Source organism: Staurois parvus, unplaced genomic scaffold, assembly GCF_062004578.1.
Source record: "Staurois parvus isolate SC_StPar_1 unplaced genomic scaffold, SC_StPar_1.0 ptg000635l, whole genome shotgun sequence".
Classification (NCBI taxonomy): domain Eukaryota; kingdom Metazoa; phylum Chordata; class Amphibia; order Anura; family Ranidae; genus Staurois; species Staurois parvus.
This window is the reverse complement of record NW_028318431.1, coordinates 4,231,189-4,237,244: the sequence shown is the minus strand read 5'-3', so window position 1 is coordinate 4,237,244 and position 6,056 is coordinate 4,231,189.

Genomic DNA, 6,056 nt, shown 5'->3' with positions numbered 1-6,056 from the left:
ACATGCACACCGAGCATGCTCTGAACTCAACCCTCGGGGACTAAAGTGCTGACTCAGTGCCCTTCACTAAACATAGCTGCTTGAACCGAGACCAGGTCGCCTCTGACGTTGGATTCTGTTCCTTTTTGAACAAAAATATTTCAAATCCAAATATACTGGGTGAGCAGAATGTAGACTTGCCATGTCAGCCTATGTCAAACAAACATGAAAAACTGAAAACAGTTATATTACAAATAGCTGAGGTGTAATAAGAAGTATATAAAAAACATTCTTCACACTTGTGCTAGTGATTTAAGGAGCAGACTGCAGTCCCGCTTTTCTCACTGGATGAGCAGTACACCACTAAACTGCTGGAGGCCGCCATGAGTACGTCCTCCTATAGCATAGCTCCCTACTATCTCAATTGGAGGGACTGTCCCCTCTTTCAGAACCAAGACTCGCTGTCGCTCTTTCCTCCTCAGTTGTCCATCTTTTTTAGGCAGATCTATACACCTCAATAAAAAAGTGTTGTAAAGTGTTACTGAATCCAGGACTCTGCATTCACTATATCCAGGCTTCCAAAATGTCAAACTCTAGCTTGTAAGTCAGTCCACGAATGACACATTCAGTTCTGAAAAATCCTAAAGATTTCATATTCTTACCCGAGTAGAACTTCAGTTTGATGTCACTTGGCATTAGACATGCTTCAGGTGCGAACATCATTTTGTCTCTCAAGTACATTACATCACATGTTGCTCCAGAATCGAGCCGGCAAGATTATTATTTAAAGCAAGGCTTATTATTTAAAGCGTTGCTAAACCCAGGACCCTGCATTCACTATATCCAGTCTCCCACAGTACCCAGAACAAGGAAATGCAATTATTTTAGTAAATATAAACAGCAAATACCTTTTCTTATCAGCAGTATATTGCAGTCTTGTGACTCCTATCAGTGTCCGGCTGAGCACTGGTTAATTCTGGAGGAGTTTTCATTCACCTCTGACTGTCCTATGACATGACCCTTAACTCCCTTTGTGGACAGTGCTGATTGGATCTGTGCTGATCACATGCACCTTCCCAAGGAAAAAAAAACAAATCTCTCTTGCAATACACACTAAAAAGAGCATGTCCAGGCTTACCACTGCTGCTCTATGCTATTGCAGATGGATTGAGGACAGTAGAGGGGGGGGGGGGATCAGAGAAGTCAGGATCTAACAGCTTATAAACATAATATGGAGGATTAACCCCTTAGGTTCCATTGTGAGTATAACAATCATGCTTTACTGCATAGACAGACTGATTTTACTGTAACGCTAACTATTAAATGTTTTATTTACAAATTAACCTTTTATCCAGCCTTTAGATTAATCCATTTCTTAAAAAGCAAACAAACGAAAAGTAGTAGTGAAAATGCACTTGCTGGTCTAACCAAACATTTCTTGCTTATTACTTAGCTATGATCAGGTTAACTAAAGGTGTGTTTCTGTTCTTTTATCCACTGCAGGTGGCCCTCAAACTGCACTGGCATGGCAGAGGGAGAGAAATAAGAGGAACACAGAGGGAACTTGGTCCTCAACAGTTTCCTGGGTCAATTAGAAGCAATCCAGTTGGATGGCACTGTCCCATGTGAGTCTGGTGGCCATCTTGGGTCAGGCAGAGTCTGTTTAAGACCCTGGCTCCTAGGCTTGGGTCGCATTTTTCCAAGTGGAACGTGTAGGGACAGGTTACCCGTCTGTCAGGGAAAATAAATAGCAGCAGAGAAAAATTCTGGACAAGTAGGAACAGGATAGGGACATGCTATCTTTTCTAGGAATCCTCCCCATTAGGGTCAGATGGGCCAGGCCACATTTCTCCATCAGAGACAGATACAGTGGAGGTCTACAGACAATTCCTTGGACTTCATGGCTTGGCTTGTGCTCTGACTTGCACTGTTAACTGTGGGACCTTATATAGACAGGTTTATGCCTTTCCTAATCATGTCCAATCAACTGAATTTCCCACAGGTGGACTCCATGTGGAAACATCTCAAGGATGATCAGCGGGAACAGGATGCACCAGAGCTCAATTTTGAGTGTCATGGCAAAGGCCATGAATACTTATGTACATGTGTTTTTTATTTTTAATAAATTGCAAAGATTTCAAAACAAACTTCTTTTACATTGTCATTATGGGGTATTGTTTGTAGAATGTTGAGGAAAATTTTTTATTTAATCCATTTTGGAATAAGGCTGTAACATAAAATGTGGCAAAAGTTAAGTGCTGTGAATACTTTCTGGATACACTGTATTGTTGGTGTATCAGAACCTGGGGCCCTCTATATCTTTGCATGGAACTGTGAGTGTCCCCAGCTTGATGCCTTCCTGCTGGGCTGTTTGTATACTTGTATTCCTTCAATACCAGTTTTGTTATTTGTAACTGGACTCACTACCACTGCTCCCACAGGCATGTCAGCACAAGCCTGAACATTGGATTAGTTCCCAGGACAGCCAGAAATCTGACCACCTTGCACTCTCATGCCTTATGTGGTCAGTTTTTTTTAAAATAGGAAAGCAGAGGAACTGGCAGGGACACCAGAAATTTTACACAAAGGAAGCAAAACAAAGAACAGGATACTTATTTCATACAGGTACATTGTACAGCAGGCACATATCAGGAATGTGACCTCTAGCCACCCACGTAAAGCATATGTGCAATGGCAAAGAGGATGAGGATTACCATCCACATGTTCATATTCACAGATGACTGAGGTTTCTGTGCTGACAGTGCACTCACTGCATGCTTCCAGGAAAGTCATCTGGTCTCCAGTAATGATCAGAATCCAACGCGACGGGCTCTCAATCATGGGACCACTGTCACAGCCAGTCACAGTGGTCATGTGATTGGGCTGTCCATCCCACCTCCGGGAATAAAAACTCAAAGGGACTCTCGCACTGGGTGGGAAAGGGTTAAAGTATATCTAAAGCTAAAATGTTAAAAGTTAAAAAAAATACACTTTTACCTGCAAAAAATTTAATATTTTTTTCTGGAGCCTGCAGAGCATTGCACCTGCGATCAGCAGATCACAAGTGTAATGCCAGGCTCCTGTGCATGCATACTGTGCTCTAAAGGGACGGCATAATGTCCCTTCAAAGCATTATGCCGCAGTCGGGACTCCTGTGCATATGCGTGGGAATTACATCATTGCAATATAGCCATTCAAACAGCCGCTGCCCACAAACAGGGAAAAAAAAACGGGTGAAGATGGAAGCCCTGTCAGCGGTGACAGGGCGCCACTGGAGGGCTTCGTTTTAAGGCAAGTCTTTCATAATGTGTTAGTATGCAATGCATACTAGCACTCTCTCAAAGCTTTTCCCTGTACTCTAGTACCAGCTACAATGCAAAATGTCCCTCATTTTCAGCACTGATAACAATGATCACTAAGCGCAAAGAGGGTGAACTTCCCCAGTGGACACACAGAAAGCAATAAAAACCTGACAGAGGTTCTAACTCTTGCCTTCTCAATCCAAAGTAAAATTTAAAAAATTGTGTCTTTATAAGCAATTTGTATTAAAAAAAATGCTGTGTGGATGTCTTAAAGGATATGCTTACCTTTAGTAAAATGTTACACCTGTATTTAGGGTGTAAGATGTAACTATACAGCAACCCCCCCACCTATCTTGCGGCAGTGGGTGGAGGGTTCCTCTCCCCCACAGCTGTCATCACATTTTAAACTCTGAGCTTCAGTCCCATCTGCCACTATGATAGATGGCGTATAGTTGTCAAAGAACTATGAGGTCACTGGTGAACACCCTCATAGTTCATTCACGCTTCCTCCAACTTACAAGCAGAAAGCTCTATGGAGGTACAGGCAAGAAAGCTGGAGGGAGAATGTGCAGAAGCCTAACAATGCACCCATGCTTGGCCGATCCAAGGGGAAGCAATGCTCTCAAAAAAAATTTTAAATACACATTTTTTTACCTGCAAAAACATGTGCATTTATTCAGAAAGATGAACTTAAAATTTAAGCATTTGCACAGGCATAATGAACGTTCAGCATATTGATTGCATCAGGATTATCTCCCATGACCATCAGCTCCATCTAGTGATCATAATACTGAATGTTTTTAAAGAAATTTAAAAAAATATTGTACTGTGGCCTCTAGATAGAGCTGATAATCAGAGGAGATAATCATATTACATATAATACATCATTTATTGTGCTGAAATGCCTATTCACACCTGTGTGTTAGAAAATGTGAACAGCATTTTCTTGAAAACGCATGTCACGCTTTTAAAGCATTAAAATCAACGCAATGCATTGTGGGTTTTCCTACCTGGAAAAATGGACATGTGAATCAAAAAACTCACTAAAAAGCATGTTGCATTATTGGCATGCTACTATTGACTATAATGTAAGGTATTAAAAAAAAAACCACACACACTAAAGATGCAGCAAGTAGGACTTTTCAAAAGTGCAAGACATTGTATAAAAAGAGTGCACACATGTGAACAGTTACATGGCATTTAAAGGGGACTATTTTACATGCACTTTTGATGTACTGAGCAGATGCGTTTTAGTGTAGCAAAAGCACACAGATGTGAACAAGTCCTAAGACATCTGCACTGTAATTTTTATAATAAAGTCCCCTAAATACGACCTTAAGCCAGCCATTGATGGATCAAACTTCCTGCTAAAACAGACTAATTTAATTCCATCTACGGGCGGGCTGGTTGTACTGCAATCGATCAACAACTGGCCTATCAGATTTTTTTTGCTCAGTCACTGCTGGTGGCTATAGCCTCCAGCAGTAATCTTTTCTATTCCAATGGCTAGGAAACCTCCCGCTGTCAGAACACAACAGCGCTGTGGGAGGGATTCCCCCATCAACACTGACTGTGTTGAAGAGGGAATCAAGCAATTTGCTTTTTATCAACCCGTAGCTAATGAAAGAAAAAAAATTACACAGTGTATGGCAAGCCTTAGGCAAATTACAGAACCCTATAGTGGAATTTTGAATGCCCCAACCATTGCTTAAAGAGATGAAAAGATTGCCTTGAACACACTAGTGGTCCTATATGGCAAAAGTGCACAGCTGACGTTTCTGTAACTCACGATCTGAAAATAAAGCAAGTCTTCCTTTTTAGCACATTTTTCCTACATAAACCCCTAAGAGATTGCTCTGGAAAGCCAGATTGTCCTGCTTACTGACCTGAAAAGCTGCACAGTAAAACATCCTATTCCCTGGTCAGTCCAGGCTGAATACCCAAAGAAGACCATGTGACCTCTGATGTCATTTTCAGAGGACTGGATCTCACTCAGTCCAGGCCAAGAAAGGAACAGGTTATCTACCTGTAAAATCTGTGACTCCCCCTAGTGGTACAAAAACAGCAGATACGGGGGGGGGGCATTTATCAAGAAAATTAGCGGCACAAATAGACCCCAATCAGGCTTCCTCCTACCAAGAATGGTCTAAACAACATTTGCAACCCCATGCCTGGAATTCAACTCAGCCAATTGCAACAGATTGGAAAAAGTATGCAACAGATTAAAAAAACACAAGAACTGGTCAAGGTCAGGTTTTATTCTGCTGTAGTACAACTTTAGGCTAAGTTCACACCTATGCAGGTTGCGTTTGAGCCATTTCTGCATTGCATTTATGCACTTGCATTTTTGCAGCGTTTTACGGTTTTCAAAAATGGTCCTGTTGCTAGGCAGATTTAAAATGCAAAACGCATCAAAAACACATCAAAAATGCAATACATGTTCCTCTGCAGTGTTTCCATTGAAGTATATAGAAACAAAAATGGGACTTTTTGCATTACAAAAAGTCCCTGACCCTTTCCAAAAAAACGCACCAGGTGAAAACGCACAGGTGTGAACATGTCCCATAGGAAATTATGTTAAATAAACTGTACTGCGTTTGTGCAAAACGCTGCAGAAAACGCTTAAGTGTGAACCTAGGGTTAGAGCAGATGAGGGAGGACGTCATGGCTCAAACTGTAACCTTTAAGTTAAAGTGGACATCTAGCCTAATGCTATTTTTAAAAATGTTTGACTTTCCATCCATTACCATTAGAGAAAATGAGCTGCGAATCGCA